Here is a 23,535-nt window from a genome sequence, read left to right as displayed (position 1 = left end):
GAACGTTTAGTGTAAAACTTTCGTTTTTTTTTTTTTTTTTCATTTTCAAAAGAGAAAATGCCAATATTCAGCCACAACAGTTTTGCGTCTCTGCATCAAAACATAACACATTTTTCATCATAGTGACATCGGAGGCAAATATGACGTTTCGAGGAAGCTGTGACAAAGGTCAATAGGGAAGGGAAAAATAAGATCAAAAACTTATCCGGAAGTCGCCATGTACGATTATGCAATCGAGTACCAGCGACAATTGTAAAGCCTTGAATACAAGACATGGTTGACAAATCACCCATAATAGTATGTGTTTTTTTTTCATAATCTTATAAGATAATTATTTTAATGATAACAAAACCTACGATAGACGTTGAAGCAATTTGTAATTTAAACTACCATCCCCCACTAGAGTCTCGACTATGCGGAACTTGTGCAGAACATTTATGGCAGACCAAATGGCTGAAATACTATATCGTTTCTGTATTTAGAGTATCTTATGTCAAGTTTTGGAGTCTGGAATTATATTGATTCGCAGTGTTATAACTTTCTAAGCGTCTTCGTTCATGTGATATGTCAAATGCTGTAATTACAGCAGTAAATACAAATTGCTCAGTCAGATTGCACCATCGTATTTTGAATTTCTCCGAAAACAATTCCTATTACTAGTAATGGATTTGTTTTCGTTGCAACTTAATTTTGCATCTCCGTTCCTAATATTTTTTTTTTCTGGCGATTGAATTTCGCGAAATAGCTCTACTCTTTGAAACATTTTTTTTGCTCCATTAATTTTTACGTTCTAAGATATCGCCAAACAGATAAATAGTAATTTATTTTCAGAATATTGGCAAACAACAACATTTTATATGTAATCTGGAATATTACAATTTGTGCTGTTTTTTATATGTACTGCCTACATTATTTAGAGTGACAGCTTTGTTTTAGTTCACTATAAAATTTCACAGGTGTGAAAGTTGCCGATTTAATGTTTTAAGTTTATTTTTTGGCAAACTATTAAGAAAACATTTGTCATCCATACGACATGCTATAATATATAAAATTATTTTGATAAAACATATATTTTGGTGGAGCCGTGAATGTAGCGAAATTAAAGCTCTTATTTATATAAACAACTATACAGTTATATAAAAATACCTCCGTAACATACCAAAAGTTTAAATGTAAACTCCATTGCTGTACACATCGGTTACAAACTTGTTTCTAGCTTTTGACTAGATTTTTATTATTCAAACTGGGAATGACAAACTTGGCCCCTTACTTCAGTTAATTTATATTCAAATCTTCCCACTGTGCGCGGTAAAGCTCCGTCAAGATGTTTAGGTAACTGGAACACTATAAACAATATTTTATACATTGGCTGTTCCTGGTATACCGGACACTTGTTAGCACATGGGGACATGTGTAGACATCTACGCATGCTTTCCTTGCCGAAATTCTGGTTACTTTGTTACCGGTTACTATACACAGGTTTTTGTAAAACGGCCATTAACTTATTAGTTGTTGACAAACTTGGTAAATATTTTGTGACATATGGATATCTATATTGTCACACATCACATGCTTCAATAACAGTTACCATGGAAACGTATTGGAGAAACATTGGGCTGATATGCTCTCATATAAAGGGTAGCGGAATCTATTACAGTTTTCTAGATAATTACAGGTTTACCAAACTAAACAGGATTTTAGATTTCGAATCACTGTTGCGTCTGTACCATTCCTATTTGAAAACTTGAAAACAACGCACAGTGTTATCCAACAGATAATACTATTAATAAATACAAGTAAAAGTAGGAGTGCTCTTATGGCATTTGTTCACAACAATAAATAGCATTATATAACACCCAACGTCATACAAATTCAATAAATTGAGACGAAATTTGAGCATCAGACATTTTGGAGTGGTTAGTTAATGTGTTTAGAAAAAATCTATACATACATTCTTCATACATTAACTTGTCTTTGTTAAATCTTAATAACAAAAAGAAAGTCTGGGTCAAGAAGTCAAGGTCTGTGACATATTTAGGTTGAATTTCATTAATCTTTCGAAACCATGCTGCTTCTGTCGGTGTATGATGGTCAACCCTTGTACACTAAAACTTAAGTTTTAACTCTTTACCATCATAAACAATGAATTTAATTTCGGAGAGCTATTTACAAAAAAAGTAATATTATGGATGTTAATTCTCAATAGCATTTAGCAAACTTAAAGTACAACAGAGACCTGAGATGCCCTCAGCCTTTCATCTGTTAACAATGATTATATTACGAACATCTTTTTTTTATATAAATTCCTGTAAGAATATAGATCAATATATTACGCCAGTGTAAACCTAGATCTATCGAGACTGGGGGATGAGCGACTTGTGTTGCGATAACCTTGTCAATCAGCACAGACAGTGACACCCTCATGAGGTGTCGGACCCTCGATACATCACCTGACTGGTAAGTTGTCTATCCTTTGGGATCCGTCACCAGGTACAGACACACACTGCAACAACTTCACTGTTCTGTGATTATAGTATAGATATAACAGCCGACATCTCGGTAAATTCAGATACCCTTTCCCTCTAGCACTGAATTGTTCTCCGGATATCTCAATATGACGGCGTTTATTCCGCTGTGATATACTATGCTGCTAGTGTCATTTCATTGTATTTAGTTTAATGTTTATCATCTTATTAGTCAAAAATCCTAGGACAAGCAGTGTTAAAATTATATTATTATACCTCAAGTGAGAATCCTGCATTATGATTGGTCGAGAGATATTTGGTGTTTAAACTATCACACGACAGGTAACATAAGAACAATATGAAACAATAGACACGTTCGTAGCAAACCCCCTTGCAACGGGCGATAGTGTATTTTTTACAGTGCAAAATATTAACCGCCCGAAAAAGATGCGCACGTGTTTCTTTTTTTCGACACCATCTTTGTTTTTTGAAGCGACGCTTCAAAATTTATCTGGAGCTATTTAGTAATAGTTTTGCCAAATCAGTCTGTTTATCAATAAAAAAATGCAGATTAGGACGGAGCTTTCCGTTCACGCCTTTGCGCTCACCGTGAAAACGCTATTCTTGTTTTGTAATGAACTGGTCTTGGCGTCGATGGTGACCACCATAACCGGAAGTACGTATCATTGTCGTAAAAAAAAATATATTTTCTTAAATTCACGTTTCCTGCATGTAATTTGACTGACTTATCAATAGTATAGTTTACTGATCAAATCAGATAAATTATAACGTGTTTTTTTGGATTTATTTTGCGAAAAAAATATACGACAATCGTGCTGGTTTACGATGCGCGCGCGCATTCAAAATCGGCCGAGCCAACTACCTTAAGTAGAACTCAAGTGATCACAAAATCGAAGAAACTCTGTTTGTCACACCTCCTTGACACAGGCGGTTTGAATCGGACGCCGCGTCACAACTACGTTAAATATCCTGCAACGTTATGAATTGTGTAAGCGTGTGTAATAATACGAAGCAAAAGATTAAAACCAAACTGCTTTGCACCATGGTGTTTTTTTTTACAACAGATAAATATAACGATTTATAGTTTGATACCGGGAAAACACCAGATATATGCTTCATCAGACGGAACTCATTTTATTTGTATGTTCATTGATAAATTGGCGGGAATTTCCGCCACTTCGAGTGGCTGTTCCAAATGCCCGTCGGAACCAAACGATATAATCCAATTTTAGTCTTATTTATGCCATAAACACTATTAAGTGTAAATTTTGAGCTATGAAAATAATAGTTAAGAATGTAAATATAAGGATTAAAGTCTCTTTCTGGTGGTTCTATCGAAGGATAAAGTTGAGTAGAGTATCGATATTTGTTTCATGGACCGCTTCGCGGTCCATTCCAAATATCGATACCCTACTCAACTTTATCCTTCGATAGAACCACCAGAAAGATACTTTAATCCTTAATTACACATACCTTATTACTGATAACTTATTTTCAATTACACATTATTCAATTATACGATACGATATAGATTATAAAGCAAATAAAGTGAACATTTTGATATAATTGATATTAAAGTATAAATTGTTAGTCCAAACTTATCAACAAATAACAAATATCAAAATGGTAAAACTAGTAGAAAAAAATCAATTAATTTTGTTCTTTATATATACAAATTAATTAAAAAAAATAATTGCTTTATGACGTGTTACATCTGGCAAAATCAACAAAATAACTAATTTCTAATAATAATATAGGTGTAGAGGTAAAAAACTGATATTCTGAGTAAATAGAAGGGGTAAATAACAATAAGTTTAATTATTATTTGGTGAAGGGAAACAAATGATTGTTTCATTCTTTAAATTGTCATATATATCAGAGAACATTCCCTGAAAATAGTTCTCTTGTCTGCTGTGTGCATACAAATGTAGTGTTTCACGTATTCTTTCAATCATGTATCTTCGGTTGGCAATAGCTAAAACACGAGTACACAGTCATATCATTTTACACTTTTGAACTCCCATTTCAATAAAAATAAATATGAGAAAGCAAATTTGATATAGAATATAGAAGAATTGTTATACACATACACAATATTTTTTTTTATATAAGGATTTCCAACATACGGTTCCATCTTACTCTATGTTAAATCGATACAGCAATCCGTCAAACCACATTGTTATATATATGTATGCCCAGGAACGATGGACAGGCTATTATTGTCATTAAGATAGGGGTCACGACCTCTATCATGGCTCTGACGTGTCCATTACACGTGCATTGACGGTCATATCAGTACACTTACACGTATGTATAATTAGGTAATTAATATCGTCGTGTCACGGTCGTGACTGATTCACCAACATTGTTGTTACACCGTATCTACGTTAATATGATTTTATATCATCACAGCATGCATATTACGTTGGTTAGGGGGCCGCGGTGGCCGAGTGGTTAATATACTCCGACATATTACTACAAACCCTCTATCTTTGTGTTGTGAGTTCGAACCCCATGTGGGGCAGTTGCCTTGTACTGACAGCTGGGAACTCCGGCTTTCCTCAATCAGCACGTCCATACATGACCCTGGTTGTTAATGGGACATTCAACTAATACAAAAATATCAAAAACGTTCGTGAGACTCTCTCAGATAGCAATAGGTCTACATGAGTTTTTCCGTATATTCAAAGATTTTCTGTTCATAATATACATATTATATTAGGGGATTATAGTTTACGTACTATGGTTAACCCAATGAAATGGGCAGTGCATCATCACAATATTTTGTGTATTATAACCAAATATATTCATTTGGAATGGGCAGTACATCATCACAATAGTTTGTGTATCGTAACCAAATATATTTAATCAAATATGTATGAATAACCTGTTATCACCATTATGATTCAATGAGCTAGCACTATAAACGAGGGAAGGATTCCAGTATTACAAAGGGGCGACACAACATGCACGAAAATACCGCGCACTTCCAAAATAAACATAAATTCATGCATTGCAATACTTCGCACAGAGACCTTCCTTAAATGGTCCTGGATGTTAATAGGGCATTAATATAATAAGCAAAACCAAACCTTAAGCCTCCTAGTGCCGAAACAAATCGTAATGATTGCGCTGGGATGTACAAGTCCCCGCGCACATCATTAAAAACGGTTAGTCATTGAATTGAGCAGAGAGGTACACGCGCACTTTCCCTGTAGATACAATATATCTTGGTCCTTGTGCTTAGATGCAATTATCCAAAGGATCAAGATGTTGCAATGAGCATTAAGTTAAGGATTAGATGTTATAGGCAAATTCAGTACATGTCTGGGTGAATTATTACAGACTGGGTCTGGAGATAAGTCGGAGAGGACAAACTTTTGAGATCTACTTTTGTGGACCTATTAATGCAGTGACCGGCGAATCTATTAAGATTTAGCCACACATTAATAGACACTGAGATGTAGCGGAATTGATAAATGCTTTGGATATGTCGCTACTGGGAGGCGCGGTTGGGAGATGTGTCAAACTTAAAATAAAGATGCAAATATAAAGTTCGAATACTTATGAACAGTATTTAACAGTATTTTGTTTATCGTTTGTGACTGTGGTCTAAAAATACCAAAGTGAAAAATATATTTGTTAGAATTCAATCGGTTTGGACAAAGTTTGCACAATCATAAAAACATGTTAACAGCAAACCAATGGCAAATAAGTAGTGTTTTTTCACGTTATTTTAATAAACATATATAGGAATAAACTTATGACGAAGAACTAGTACCGCACAACTGTATCTTACTGTGAATCAAACAAGGTGGATATAACACATAATGTCATGATAGGTGATTTGCAAATTGTATATCATATTGCACAAAATAAACGACATTATAGACAATATGCTACCAGTTAAAACAAAACATGTCGGGATCAGAACAGGTACATATCACATTAAAAAGATATGCCAACACAGATATACCGATATGAAGCTAAAATGGAAGCGACAACTCAGTGATTTAAATAAAATCTAAGTACATATTACAAAAGTATACAATATATATAATGGTAAATATTGATATTATTAGTAAATCCATTCCCCTCTCCGAATCCTTCACTTAGTTTATACTAGTTTATTGTATTTCCATAGATACCAGATCGTGCAGTAAGTAAATTTCAACATTTTTATTGACATATATTATATTCAGCCAATATGTATGCGGTACGTTATGTCGCTGAACAATTTTCTACATTGATATAAACGATATTTCCATGCTGTTAATTCAACAATATGAAACGCATACTGCAAAAACATTGTTTTCTTTATTTTTTACCAATCGACATTGCATTTGATTGATATTGTTTAATCAATATTTGTAACTTACATACAATATACATAGCTGCAAGTAGAATGATGTTTTTTTAAGGATTTTGTCACCACGTTTACACAATTAAACACTGCGACGCGCGTTCGAGCTCTCAACAAAAACACCTACACCGAGATACATGTAACATGATAAAAAGGCAAAACAAAACATCGAACATGTCTATAGTCCACTTATACTTTTAATGTTACACACTCCAGATTGAGTAGAGTTGTGACACATTTCTTGCCATGTTTGACGAGTTATTTTAATGTCAATACATAACGCTACGATTAAACAGAAGTTCCGATTAACAAAAACAAATATATTCAGAATGGCCAACTGGCAATCATGGAATAATGACCACTTCTCTATATGTCTGGTTTCTATGCCGATGGTACCATTAGAAAAGCCATGCGTCCAATACGTCTTGTATTCGATAACATTATTCCTTGATATATGACTGTAAACGATACTTAAGTATTTGTACACTGAGTCGCCGGAATGCTTCCAGCCATTTGTAGGCCAATTTGCTCTACGTTATTGAATGGTAAAGAACTTTATTTGGCAATGAAGGGAATCGTTTTACTACGTTAACTACGCTGCGGATCCCATCAATAAAACGTTCCCGAAACTGTCCTGAACCACGCCATACACCCCCAGGGATTTTTATTATTATACATTGATTGGGGTAACTTCGTGACTTTCTGACCGTTTGGGGTATGTTGCTCGGTGTCTTCGGCTGCATGCTGGCTGATATAGTACTTATCCTGCTGCTGCCCACATACTGACGGATAACTACTGCCCAATAAACTTGTGTTTTATCAATCAATACAAAATGTTTTATCCTATAAAACAAAATGCTTTATCCATCAACACAAAATACTTACTCCGCCAATACAATCATGTAAATTTGTTCCATATCTGGCGGAACGTTTTCATACTTGACCCAGAAGTTTAACGTTCCGGTTAAGGAACCGCTATTCAGACCCGTTTAACAATGACGTTACATTCACCGGAATAACGTCATTTTTACGATATCAAAAATCTGGTAAGTGCGGTGTCTTCTTTTTCTCTTGGCTCATGAGAAAGGTATGTATTTTAAAGGAATTCTTTGGCTATTTATTGGTAATTATTGTTTTTTGAGTATATTCATATTGTTTCAGAGGTACTACGCATCGTCAACTCGAACAAAAATAAATGTATATTGTAAGATACTAACCACTATATAAATAAAAGACCTTTTATCCGATCAACGTGTTTTAGAGCCATATCGAAAATTTCCTTTGTGCGGATTAGGTTACACGTAGCGTTCTATCAACAACCAAAGTTATTGGTATGCGAAGTGTTACGTGTGTAAAGTCTGTATGTTTTGGTACGACGAGTATAGTTTATAGTTTGGCAAAAACAACTACAAACTGTTCCTGCATTAGCGTATATTATTCAGCTCAAAAGACAACATAAACGTCTGGATGTATTTGGGGAGGTTTGTGATTGAGGTATGAAATGGGGATGCCATTAAACTATTGGAATCATGATGATTACTCGGGTTCTAAATAGTGTTCTTTTGTATTCCCTCATCTTTTGAGGTATTGGACTAAACTTAAAAAACATAATTATACAAATATAGAAGTATATACGTAAATATAAGAGAAATGAAACATATAAAAGCATGGTACACAAAGATTTGAAAGCAGTCACTTTTATATCTTTCTGTACCAAAACAGCGGCCGAAAACAGCCACGGTACAGAAAAATGTAAAAGGCAAAAGACTCAAATGTTACTGAGTTTGACAAATGACTTCCTGATAAAGTTACCAACAGTTTGATAGTATACATCTTCATGGGAAAACACCACAAAACAATTAGACAAATATGACAATGTTAGGAACCATGTTTCATTTATTTGCCTATATAAATACCACGTCATACCGGTTTTAATTGGCAATTGTAGGCCCCAAATTACACCAGAAAATTAGCAAAATAATTTTGTGTAAGTTTGTCCTCAGAAATGCTTAACTATAATTTATGCTTGTTGTGACGCCCTAATCAAATCGCTACTACTCGGGGTCAGTTCCGGTCATGGTGTTTAATAAAAAACATTCCAATGCTCCTTTCACATCTTTGTGTACCAGTTTCACGCGTTTTTGTACCACTAATAGGACAAACAGATGTGAAAGCTCAGACCCGTTCATACGTTTTTGTACCACTGATTGTAAGGGTAAATTTCATGTTTATATAACATGCTTTCACATCTTTTTGTACTACAAGTGGTATAAAACAGCTTTCACATTTTTTGCCGGCTCATTTCGGTTTTGGTACCTAAACAAGTGAATGTAATCTGATTTTTTCCCGATATATTTGTAATCTTTCTGTAAAGCACTCTCATATGTTTTTGTACCATAAATTTTCTACAAAAATATGTGAAAAACTGTACCATGATAGAAAACGTTACAGTTTCTTTCATATTTTTTGCTAGGCTCTTGTCGATCATCATAAATTTTCGATCGAAATTCAATATACGGTAATTATACAGCATGTAAAGTGTGAGCAGCAAGACGATCGTACATTCCACCGATGCGTTAGTAATTGTCTTCAAAATCAGCACAAATACGGGCCTGTACTTTTACGCTACAAAATAATAGACATTGGTAATGTGGCTTATAAGAAATCATTTGTTGAAACAAGTACGTGTATGTAAATGAATAGGAATATTTATCTTAATTGATATGTACATGTACTGTTTATTGGTATGTAGAGGAAACACTTGTTACAAACATATTTAGATTATCAATAGAAATTGATTGGATAAGTAGTCATCAGTAATGCCAAAAGTAAAATGTGAAAGTACGTTCTCAGCCTATCACAAGGTCCTTATTACTGACTTTCCGTAAGAGCTAACTCTTACAACAGTTACTTGTCTGATACAAGTACACATCAGCCATGTCCAAATGGTACCTTACAGAAAACTACTCCCCAAATCACACAACTGAGAACATTTACTGCCGTTGAACCCTATCTGTGAACGTCGAAAGTGGAATACAAGTATGACAAGTATCAATAATATATGATCACAGACAAGTGCTCCGTGGCGTCGAGAATCAAAATGTTTTCTCATTGGATGATACGTTTATAAGGTGGGCGGGGCCAAATATAACTTGAAGGGCTCGTGAGTTTGGATGTTACAATTTGATGTTTGGGCCGTCATGAAAATTTGATACTTTATAAAAGTTTTAGATACTGCCGAAATTTTTTTGTTGTGACATATCGTTTTGTGAATAAAACGAATCTGTATAATGAAACGAATCAAATATAATTAATTACTGTTAAAAGGAAATATAACTTTTTTGACATCGCGAAAATCTAGAGCTGCAAAATTGATTAAAAATTAATGTTTTAGGCACATGAAATTAAGTTGATTTTAAATCCTCCCTTCTACAAGCAGATAAGCTGAATTAAACATAAAATATATTATCACTAATTAATTGTATGATCAACACGTTTAATCAAAGTTTTGGTCTCGCTCATCTATAAACTACGAGCAGGAGACACATGCATATTAACTATGTGAACTTCAAAAATCGAAAAATGTTCTTTGTAAATGGGGCTGGTAAGTCCTAGGACAGGACTTCGTATAGATGGTATAGAATGATTTTGAAAGGAAAATTATAGCTCTTTCCAGCGGTAGTAGCCGCTTGTCGCTGCAGTAGTATAGTACTTTCGTCCTTCACAGATAGGGTTCAACGACAGTAAGAGTGATATACCTGCCTCATCTGTGACACTTATGTTACAGAAGTATTAATTAAGGTCTAACTTTAGTATAGTTTCTTTTGTTAATGTATTTGGATTCAAATTTGATCCAATGGACATTCATATTTTTGTTTTCAATTACTTAGAAAGAACCATCTAAATTTATTGATTTATTCAAGGTATATTTTCGCAATGCTATTATCTTTCAAATTATACACCAAGCCATTCACCATTTTCTAATGGTCAATCAATAACAACCGGTGCCTTCGCAAACACTGTGCATATGTAGACTGGACACAAACAATGCATTAAATTTATTTTCCTCATTTGCGTTCAAATATGGGTCTAAAAATGACCTGTCGTACCTTAGCGTAACATTAATTAGACATGCTGTAAAACCTTCAATTTAGCGTACGATTTATTTTAGCGCTTTACCACAGTAAATTGTTGATACTAAATTTAAACTTTCGCTGAACTCTGTATTGCTTACTTTTATACACTATGTATAACAAGCAGGTATTTATTGTTATTATTTGTAATCTGAGTATTTATAGTTATACATGATCATTACGAGTTAATAAATACGGACAACTGGTGCAATGTCATTTGTCCGAAAAGTGTGACTAAAGTCTTATAGTCCAGTCAAATAAATGTGCATTTTGGCCTAACAAATAAATAATTGCACAAGAAAAAGATTTCATTTTTGCTGTTGTTTGTGTTTTTATTTTATTTTTTTTTCCTATTTTTTATTTTATTTTTTTTTTCAATTAATTTTTTGTCTTTTTGATTAGAAGTAATCGGTAAAATAAAAACAAACAAAAAATAAGAAAATACTTGTCTAGTATATTGCAAGATCAGAAAATTCAGCATTTAATTGATTTTTGGTCACACACCCATATCTTACCCGAGTGCGACATTTTATGTCAGAGTTACCTCCCTTCCAAAAACGTTAGGTGAACGTTGAATGGATGATGGATGCATTTTATTATATGCAAATGAGTTGTACCACTTCCATGCAACACATTTTTTTGAATAAGAGGAATTACTTGCCTGGTGGGAGGGTGGGATGTCTAGTACACACACTCATACTAATTCCAACTCGGAGGACTACTCACAAGGTTTGGCATTAGGGGAACTCGCAAAACAGTAATATGTCTGCCTAATCTGGATCAAACAGGGGTACTCCCCAATTCACACAACTGAGAGCATTTAAAGAGTGATATACCTGCCTCCTTTGTAACACTCATCCTAAAAAAATATATGTGGAATCTAAATTTAGAGTAGTACATTGGTTTGTTTCTTGTTTTATAGAGATGAAGTGTATTTTGCTTTCAGGCAATTGACATTCATATTTTCGTTCAATTTAAATATTTGTAAATTAAAAAAAAAACCCAGATACTAAAATAGTATTACATGTATCTAAATTTATTGATTTTATCTCACGGTATTTTGGCAAGGCAGTTAACTTTCAAATAGTATACCAAAACAATTAGCACTTTCCATTTGGTCGGCAAATACAAAAACATTCACTGTACATATGTTTACAAGACTTAAAATATCGATGTATGACAATTGACATGTCTTTCCTTAGCGCAATTTCAAACCCACTGTAAAATCTTTTACCACTTTAGTGCGCGATTTATTTCAGCAGTAACGCATAAGCACTAAAATAAAAGCTTATTAATATGTGTACTGATCAACATGTTTTAATCTACATAGAACAAAGACATGTTTGTTAGTTGTAGTCAGATTATTTATAGTTGCAAATAATCAGTACGAGTTACCCCGTGGAGTACCCCACTGTACAGGTAAGGTTTAGTGACTGTGAGCTGTTTTAATCAGTCAACCATGCTATTGAAACCGTTACTATCAGTTCTTATATAATCATCCATATAACGTTTGGTATACCCCTTGTCTGATGTGTCAATCATGACGATTTATTGATAGTTTACAGATACGGGAGTTTGAATTCTCACCAATTTCCCAAGCGATCTCTGAATTTAAATTGCGACAAAAAGGTATCTTATTCACGAACTCTACCATTTCGCTGAGTCAAATTGAATGGTTTTACAGTTCTTAAAAGTTCAAAGCAATACATTAGTTTTTTTTTATACATTTTTATATTCTATTAGAAATATAAAGATGTAAAAACGTTATTTGAAAAAAACCTTGCCGAAATATTTTTTTTATTAAAAACATCGCATAAAGAAAGTTTTGATATGCATTTTTATTTGTATCTTTAATTGTTTTAATCAAAAATATAACTCTAGTAGCAATAAAAAATAAGTCTTATTTTCTAGTATTATTAATTTTCTTCCCGTACGTTTATGAGAAATTTTTTAACAGGAATGACGTTATATTTGTTCCACTGCCCCTATTTCATGGTCGTAAAAGGTGACTAAATCTAGGATCATACCGTTCCATTCTTTCTAACTTGCTTTGTTCTCCCTAATGTTTCCATTGACGCTTTTGCCCTTCGATTGACCTATCGCCCACGTAAGGAAGGTTCTGGGTTTCTATTCCCGTGGCCGAGGCAAATCAGTCTATAAAGGCAGTTTTTCTCCTCCTTCTTAGCGCTCAGCATTAATAAGGTGGGACGACTGGTTCGCTGATTGTCAGTATAATGTGACCGGGTGGGGAATGTTGCTTGGTGTCTTCGGCAACACTGTACAAGAAGACACAACACGAATATACATTGTAATGCACTTCACACTTCCCACACACAGGACACCATATACCTCGGAGACTGTTCTGAAACGACGTTATTAATAGGACGTTAATTAGTCAAACAAACAAACTAAAAGTACAACACGATATATATATTTCGTGAACATGACGTGTTAAGAAACACTCTGAAGCTTCGGCTAACACAATTAAAGCCATTTCTACAGCAGGTCGGATAGAAATATATAAGTAGTGTTATTCAACTCCTGTGTCACTTCTATTTCGAATCTATCCTCTCCGCACTCGAAATAGCAGACTCGTGTCGCGACAAATCTGTCTATCACCGACAGCTCTGCCTATCCGTGTAGACAGATTGCCACCTTGATGCGCATCAGACGTGGGACCTATAGCTTACTGACACATTACTGGAGCCTTGTCAGTAGTTACAGACACCGACATTCACAACATAACGTACAGGTGATAAATAAACTATTATATCTGGAGCAGTGGTAGAATACTGATACAATAACGATTCGTCTTAGTTGATGTTTTTTGTTTCCCTATTATTTCACCCGTGGTGACATTCACTTCAATACCTAATCATAGTAATGACCCTGCATCTTGATTTTGATGATTATGATTACAATTACAATATGTTTATTATGACAAATTGATTAATCTCCTGACGTTTGAATAGTGTTTCGCTTTGATATATTTTGTACAAAGCCATACATTGTATATATATATAAGCTTTTATGTTGTAATGAACATCAATGCTATTACTAACAGCCTTCAGTCTTTATTATGTCTTAAATCGATCGATATTCTGTATTTTAATACCCATCTTCTTGATTTTGTTTTTATGAGCGATATCTCATTTTTTTTATTTAGAAATATAAGTATACGTTATATTATGACGTTGCATTTCACTTAGAATTTTACTCAAATTTGGACAGATATTGTGTTTTTTTCTGGCTATTTCATTTTTTGCTTACAAAAGTATCGCAGTACACACTATTGATATCAACATGTTATGGTGTCAATTTATAAACACTTTTTTAAGATTTATAAATCTCTTTTGACGTCCAATTTCATGTTAATCAAGATTTAAGGCAATATTGCACGGAAATTCTTCTATCAAAGCCTTTTTCCGTCAATCTCTATTTATGGTTACAGTGTTATATTCCTCGGCACGGGTTTCAGGCTATCGTAGGCGTACGAACAGAGGTCATCGGCCTAACCAGACCTGACGAATCTATTACAGTAGAATTGACGGCTTATGTCAGTATTAATACTTTTATTCTTTAATACTTATATTCCTTATTCCATACATATGACAGATGATGCGACGAATGTTACGTTTTAAGCATAATACAATTTTAGCTTACTTCGTAATATCTGCGTAGTGATTATGCAAAAAGTGTTGGTTAAATATTCAACGTATCGATGTTAGGACTGCCGTATATGTTTGTTACAGTTAAATTATTTATAACAACACTAGGATCGAGACTAATATTTATCACTAAATCCACCTGATATCTAGTGATTTTACCCGTGTAATATTTTTGCGTATGTCACTAGTGTAATATGACCTGGAGCTTTTTTCATCGACTGGAAATGCATTGTGACGTCAGACAGAAATGATAAAATGACGTTGCTGGAGTTTTGACGTGAAATTCAACGTTAAAAAGTATTTGTAGTAATATGATAAAACGTATATATATTTTTTTGTTTCTTTCATATGAAATTTTATGAAACTCGTCTCGAAGTTTTCGTTTTAGCTCGACAAGGCTCGCAAAAATAAAAACTTCTTCGACTCGTTTCATAAAATCTCATATGACATGAACACTCATGTAAGATCATATGTATATGTATAACTGACAACATCACTGAAATGTGAACAGACGAGGTTGCTTATATGCAAGTCGAATTTTATACATTATGCTATTAATGAAAAATTAAATGTAAATGTAGATATCCCTCGCTGACGACAACGTTGTATTTTTATCATTTTCTCCAAGTTCAAAGATTACATAAAGAATAGCTATCAGAATAAAAACATCAAGTAAACAGTGAGTCAATTACAAAACAGGTACATGTACAAGCAGTAACAATTTAATCGTAACACTAAATATCATATATTTACCTTGATGAAGTAAGATGGGTATCAATTTTTACTAAGTAAGCTAATGACCTTTTTTCCAAAAGTGATTTACTGATTATAAAATGATAATCTAATGTAATTATGTTCAAAGTTACAAAATAAAACAACGTTTTCTTTCCCTACTTCCAACTCATTATTTAGAAATCATCTGGAAAATAATGTCGATGTTTGTGATACATATGTCTATATCTGATAACGGCAGTACGCAGGTGATAAAACGATACCATGTTTATCTTGTATATATCCAGTATCTCTTCCTTATGTCCAGTTACGACCATTAAGCGCGTTTACATTGTTTTTGGGGAATGCTTACGCAATCGGTAGTCCAATTTCTTTCATATTATTAAATAGCGAAGCACGGTATTCAGCAGTTCAGGGAAATCGTTCTTGCTGCGATGAATGCACGGATAAAATATCTTAATGTTTCCGAAGCGACAACAGAAACAGTTCGGTTAAAGCCTTTCGTTGATTCCAAACAGTTTAACTCTTGAATCATCATAGTATGTTATATACCTATTGAATGTGTTTAATCCATTGCTTTGCGAGATTAAAGGGAAATATACAGTAGAAGTTGTACATATCTTAGCGGTAATTTCATTCTAGCGCTTTTCGCGGTGTTGCGCTAAAGGTATCTTTCGTATATGATTCATAAAGCTATTACTGTGTAGTTGCTAATATTCGTGTGATTTGTTTTCGCTAAATTCCCGATTTTTTTAGATTTAAAACCTCCCGGTATTATTACTAAACCCTGGTATAAGATATCACATCGTATCAAGTGAATGACACATTCAAAATCTACAAAGGTGATTCACGAAAATAAACAATCGCGAATAAATTGCGAACAGTAAGTCGCGAAATTTTACACCCCGAGCTTTAACAACTATACAGTACGGTGATAAGCTGAATTCATCGCTACGCTAACCTGACCAGTATTACGATTGTTCGCAAAAATATGTTTACAATATTAAAGTTGTATTTTTTTTTGTAATTTTCACAATCATACACTGTCGTATAACATACAATGTGTGAATATATGATGGTTCAGATCCATGAAAGCACCAATATACTATTGGCATAGTGGTAAATATCGTATAAAATATCACATGTTTTGAAAGAAGCGCCACAGTCAACGCCATGTTTCAAACTTTCGGGTAATATCGGAAAACCGAGTTGCATCAAGTCACCGACATCGATGACACCCGTATAGATCGGATCCTCCCGATCCGTATCACGTGGGCAATATCTGCAATACACTTACAAATCGGAATAGATCGGAGCAGTTCGAATACGTCCGAGCTATTTCAATCGAGTACACGTTAAAAATCGATATTGTAATTTGATAGTTTAATAACTTTGCAAATACGACCTTTACAAAGGTCGGTAAAGGTCGGACGTTTAAAATCTAAAGAGGCAGACAAAAATATTTAGAACACTTTAAATACTTTTTCTATGCGAAAAATACAACAAGTTACAGACCATACAACTCTAAGGAATGAGCAGTATAGTTATTAGTTTTAGTAGAAAGTGTTAGTAATAAAAGAGGAAACTGTTTGCTCTCAAAATGTGCTTCAAATGTGTAATTTATTAACATAATTGCACAAGGGTGCTCGCTGCTGAAAGGTAAAAGTTTTCAAATGACTAACTGTTTTCAAAATACATTTTTACAGACAGGAATCCATGCCAATTGATTCAAGGCATTTACTTAATGTGTAATTGAAACGACATCCCACTGTTTTGAGTATGCACACGAAAAAATAAAGAAACATCTTCAAACCTGGTTGTCCATTTAGTCTGAAAATTTGCAAAATTAAAAAGGCAATTATTTCTTTTTGAAAATCAATTATCAGAATAAATATGCATCAGTATAAAAAATCTGATTTTTAACTTGTTTCTAAATATCTTGCAGATTAATATTAGCGAGTGACAGTGTGCTTTACCTTACTACAAAATGTATGCAATTGTGTTCAGCAATTCTTTTTTAAAATTCAATATGAAATACGTTTACACCACTACCAGATAACAAAAACTAAAAGGCAAGCGTGTTATAATTTCAAACATAACACGTATAACCTTCAACAGGTTTATTGCAATAATAAATGTGATAAAGCTAAAATGGTGCAAAGCGTGAGAACACATTTCCAAAATATCCCTATTTGACACATTCATTTTCAACTGAGACAACTTGATGCAACTAGAAAGAACTACATTTGTATATTGAACATCTCAAAACAAATTAACGAGGTAGAAACGAGATTTGGTCGAGACTGAAACCTAAGATAAGACAATATTTAAGAATCCCTACGATCAATGTAAGTCTTTATTTTTACGCATTTCTTTTTTTTTCACAATAATTGCCTTTCGAAACTAAACCTTAAACACGATTAGTCAAGATTAAAACGAGACTTTGACGAGATTGAAATCCAAGTAAAGCTACCAATAAATACAGTGAAAGCGGACAAACCGGTCGTCCCACTCCATTCTTGTGAGCGTTAAATACGACTACGTTTAAAGATTGGTGTGTCAGAGCTAGGGAACGCAATCCAAAGGCTTCCTCATATAGGCAATCGTTCAAATGATGGCGCTAATATAATTACAAAATAGAATGTACACATTGGGAAATGTCACTAAATGTATTACTTTTAAAAATAAATTGTCATCATATTCAAAAATATTCAAAAATATGGTCGTAAGATATACATTGTATTTCAGAGGTCGATGATTGCTTCTCAAGTTCTGGATATTTTGGATCACCCGGCAATATTCTATAATATCTTTAAATTTGATAAAATGATAAATCAGTTAATGCAAAAAATCATAACCAATGCATGCAGCAGACTAAAGCTGTAAGAAATGTCTACGTCGAAATTTCGGATATTGTTTTGCTATGCTATTTGTGGCATTATAAGGGGCACATACTTAAATAATAGCGAAAACTGTATTGATATCATAGCCGAACAATTCACCCTAATGCGTTTTTTTTTTATTTCTATCATAAATTAAGCTCGTTCGATACTTTTACCATAACCAATATCTTAAAACCACTCATTACGTTATACATTATAGGACGCAATAGTAAAGCAAAGATAAAAACCGTCTGTTCCAGTTTCATGACAAGGACATAAGTATATCGACATATTATCAATATAATAGCAATGGGTTTCAATTGCTGTTCACTAAGAGAGTGGTTCTTGTCCAGACGTAAATATTGCATGTTTGTTACAGAAACCTCGAATTATAGTGCACTAAAACGCTCCAACATAAAGATCATCTTCTAAACTTTCCTTGTTATTCTACGAGTATAATTACAAGGAATATATCGAAATTTATCATTTGTGAACGCCTACACGACTGCTCTAAAAACAATGACAATTACCATGGCGATAACATTGATCCTTTGATTTATAAATATATATATTGTGGATTATTGTTTTATTTTCATTAATTATATACAGCGTTATCAGGGTTTTTTTTCGAAAAAGCAAAAGCAAATGGTTTATACGTCAACTAAATGTACAATTACACGATATGAGTTTTCTTTACGCGATAGTATAATGGCAGCATGCAGAAAACATCAAAACTTCATATCATATTGAAAATATTGAAATACATTATATCCGTATCATATTTCTATACAAACTAGTTAGAAAAACAGAAATTGTAATATATAATATCACAGAAAGAATGTGTCTTTTTTTTCAATTTCAAGAGGGATAAACAAAAATGTGTTTGCAATATGTGTGTCAGTCATTTCCCCCCTAATAACATCTAACGTAACAGTGATAACCATACTTACTTATAATTAATATTTCAGATTACATATTTATTGACAAAATACGATTTTCATAATTCAAAAAAAAAATTCCATATTTAATAGCGACGTCTCATAATGTGATAATGATATTTTCCACACAGGTTTGGTAAAAAAATAATCGGCCAATCAGAAATTTAGATTTAGTGTGAAAAAAAATTATCATAGAATAAGTGTTCCACTAAATTCATACTGCGACGTAACATTCGTCCATTTATATGTTTGCTAAGATCAGAGCACTGTATAACTGTTGCATCAATTCAAATGCATAAAGTTGTGTATTCTAACAACCGTCCAAAAATGACTTTGCTTATATCGTTAACATCATTTTAATTACTTACGTTTACTACCGCTACTTATAAGAAAGTACGAAATGTGTCACATTATACCTATCAATGATTTATACACAGTTTGATAATTTATGTTTAAAGCTAGTGTCATTCCAGGACGGGCTTCACTTTATACATTGCGTGAACCATGCCATCGACAAGTATGTAGTAATATCCCACTGGAACATACAAAGACTCCGAACAACACACCTCACCCGATCATACTTTGTCACCATTTCGATTGGTCGTCCCTCCCCATGTATGCCGTGTATGTTTGTGTTGAATAGGGAACGGAACCAGAACCTTTCTCAGAGTGAAAAGCTTAAATTATATCTATAGTCGATTTTTATATCGTACAATGAAGATACAAGATGGAAAAGTACACGCCATACTCTATACCAAATGAAGCAAACAAGGCCGCGGTTCACATTTAGGAACGAATTACATTAGGTCTACGTAGAATTAGGGTTTTTATTGAAATCCACACACACGTGCGATTTATGAATGAAACATACGGGATATTTTGATTTACGATGTGAAAAAAAAACAAATTAAGAACATCGAAACAAATTCAATCGTATTATATGTCAGTAGCACAATCGATTTTAAGAAGTCGGTCGTGGATATACATATGATTATTATAAATACTTGGATGAATGATTTTAATCAGGTAACGTTTGATAATTGATCTTGGTTACTGACTCTTCCATGTGGCCTGCGTTCCCTGACAATCGATCATAAGGTTGGGCCCATAGTAATGGAACTCCAACTTCTGGCAGTTCTTAGTGTAACAGTGTATCGATATCGTGGAGGACAAATACTGTAGAGAGATTATGTTAAGTTTGGATGTTGGTCCGAGTAGATTACACGGGGATCAAACGTATTTACCGGAGTCAATCATGGTATACATATGTATGAGTTGTTGTCAATAACAAATGGCGCGGAAAAATAAAGGAGGAGCCAACAAAGGAGAACAGTTGCTGGTCAATACGTACATTGTATTTATGTAACATATTGCACGACTTCAAGTGTACGTGTGACTTTATAAAGAATGCATTAATAATGTTTAATGAATATTTGCAATATATACCTAAAATGAATATGCGTAATATCTATTAATATATGCACGTATTTTTATTTCGCTTGTAACAGTCTTTCATTAGCCAAATTCATTTGTTTATCAAGAGAAAGACCGAAAAATCAAGCACATATCTGGACGACATCATATTTCAACGCCAAGTTCACTAGTCATATTTTGTATTAAACAAGTATATAATGGTCAGTGTTATGTGACCGGAAAGGGTGTGGTTAGAGTCTATATGTAAAGGACAGAAAACAACACAAGACAAAGACACACAGCACATTGCTCCCAGTCCGTAAAGACGTTTAGTGATGTCATGCCTTATTCTGTATTTATATATTACACCGTTGTCTGCCCTTGCGGGTAGGTAGTTATTGTTACGTCGTGTAAAATGCTTGCATAATGTCATAGTTTTCGGGGGAAAACGACGTGAATTGTGTTCACAAAATAATGACGTAATAAATGATACCTACCCGCAAGGGATATTACTCTGTAATATGCGAAGACGGAATAAAATAGCCTATTAGCAAATCATGTACATATAGACTAAAATATTATCCCGTCCAAACCACACCAAACATTAAATATATGATAAAAATGATTGTATATGTAGATTTATACTTAAAATAAAAACTGTATATTTGCTTTTAGCACAACTAAAGAGCACTAATACAGCGTGAACCACAACAAATCGTCGCCATGCTGTGGATGTTAAAGGCCAGCTGATTATCATCAAAGTTAATATTTATCAATTTAGTTAACTTCCCAGGAACAATAATTATAAATGTTTTGGGTTTGATAAGATATTCCTGTCATCATTTTTTTAAAGAGTCTAGTGAAAGAATTAATTGTCATGTAATAATGTGGATAGCAGACAGTATTTGCCGTTCCCGACATTGCTTTTTATGTTGGCATTGTATTATATCAATGTAAAACAAATCGCAAGTAAAGGTCAGTTATTTTGACATTTATATATACTAGTTTAAAATTCATTTTATTTCCACTATACTCCACTATGTGCAAAGGAATTCAGTTTCATAGAGTGAATATTTACATGCGTCTTTCACATACAAAGTCTCTATGCGGGGATTGTCTTGTTCTTAATCTGTGTTTCCGATTCATTTAATCATGTTTTGCATATCGTAGAAACCCATTTATCTGAGGTTGGCCATCACCGCCAATAGGAAATACTACAAGAACCAAATGTTACTGTGGTGTTTGATGACTGTTGATTGTGTTATATTTCTATTCGATGATCCCTTTTCACCTCTATTTAACACTTTAAATGTGTTTTCCTAGCATGTCCCATTAGTGATCTTGGTAATGACACGTTTGGTTTCGTTTAATGAGAAAGAAATGAGAAAAAAGTTATTATACCACTTTGTTATATTAAACGAGCTTTAAGTCTTTCTTGTATGACACCATTACATTATCGCTTAAGAATTGACAATTCATGCAGATTAAAACCATGCCAAACTTTATTTCCCCTTTGACGTGGTATAAAGTATACGTATGGTTGTGATGTAAGGTTGGATTTCAAGTCTATTGGGAGACATAAAGAGAAATATCAAGAGTAGTAGGCACATTTTGTTTTAAATGTCGTCATAAAATCATTATATTTTCGTAAGCAATATTCATTTGTCTTCTGTCTCAATAGAAAGCGCCTGTTTTTATTGAAAACAATTGTTAATGATCGAAAATTTGATCTTTTATTTTTCATGCATATACATAACGTTTATGGTTCGCGATTTAGGCTGTTGGTGATATTTATTTGATTTCCTAAATACGCATAGAAAGTCAAGATACAATAGATACCAATTTACAAGGTTTTGAGAGTTGCAGCGGTGCGAACTCTGCTTTAAACATTATCGACTATAATTAATGTATAGTTTTTGTTGTGACTCTGGCAGCAGATCGTCCATCAGTCAGCCAGAGTAACTAAAAATCGTGTTTATCACGGAGGGGACGAAATGTTTCCGCTGGATCAACAAAACAAATGACATGTTAGACAAACCACCATGATGGATGGCCTGTTGTACTGCGTGGGTTGATGCCTAAAGCAGCAGTTACAGTGATAACATTAGTTACTTACCCCTGTCTGGTTATCCACTTACGAAGATAAAAAGTCAGCTTTGTAAACGTCCGGAAACCGAAAATAAACCTTAAGCTTTCCAAGAGACGGGAAATTAATCCATCCGCACAGGAATATGGTCTGGAGATAAAATGGTACTCACATAGATTTACACTAAATCCCACATAGATTGCCGAATTCTTTATCCATTAGGAATAACATAGATATCCAAATGTAACGTCTTGATAAACAACGTTAATCCCTTGTCGACGAGGTGTCCTAGAAGTATCTTCTTGTTAAATTACTTCAATCACTTTGAGACCAGCGTCATTCAGGATCAAATTGATCTGTGTATCAATATTTGTTTTCAATCTGGAAAAGAAAAACACAAAACACGTGTTACTGTTGAATTGAAAAAAAAATAGCAAAGTGTGCAAAGAGGTCAATTTTGTAAGAAGTGTACGCCAACTACATGACCAGTCGGACACGTGACGTGTAACATATCCATCTAATCCTACTAGGATATTGGGAGCTTTAGTCCGCGATTGGTCTCATAGATACTCGTTTATACGACAGCGCTAGGCTAACCGTTCACTATTCCATGAGCGTGTTCTGACGCTGGCGGACAAGATGTCCTCTTGACAGCAGTCGATACGCTGTATGTCTCTAATGTAGAATGTTTCCCAATCATCAATAACTCAAATTTCCTTAGCTGTTAGCAGTTCAACATATTATATATATTGGCCATGTAAAACAAATTTGGTAGGTTCCCTATTCCAGTTGTTTTATTGATGATAAAATACTAGCCTTTTAACATGTAACAAA

General features: G+C 33.8%; 1 long non-coding RNA gene across 1 annotated transcript in view; it reads right to left on the bottom strand.

Moving 5' to 3' along the window:
- The window catches only part of LOC138306247 (uncharacterized), a 144,123-nt gene extending 121,046 nt beyond the window's left edge, over nt 1-23,077 (bottom strand). The window contains exon 1 of the long non-coding RNA XR_011205816.1: nt 22,732-23,077. This is a non-coding gene — a long non-coding RNA (uncharacterized lncRNA). The remainder of the gene's footprint in view (nt 1-22,731) is intronic.
- Between the last annotated feature and the right edge of the window lie 458 nt (nt 23,078-23,535).

Source organism: Argopecten irradians, chromosome 13, assembly GCF_041381155.1.
Source record: "Argopecten irradians isolate NY chromosome 13, Ai_NY, whole genome shotgun sequence".
Classification (NCBI taxonomy): domain Eukaryota; kingdom Metazoa; phylum Mollusca; class Bivalvia; order Pectinida; family Pectinidae; genus Argopecten; species Argopecten irradians.
This window is presented reverse-complemented; position numbering and strand designations above follow the sequence as displayed.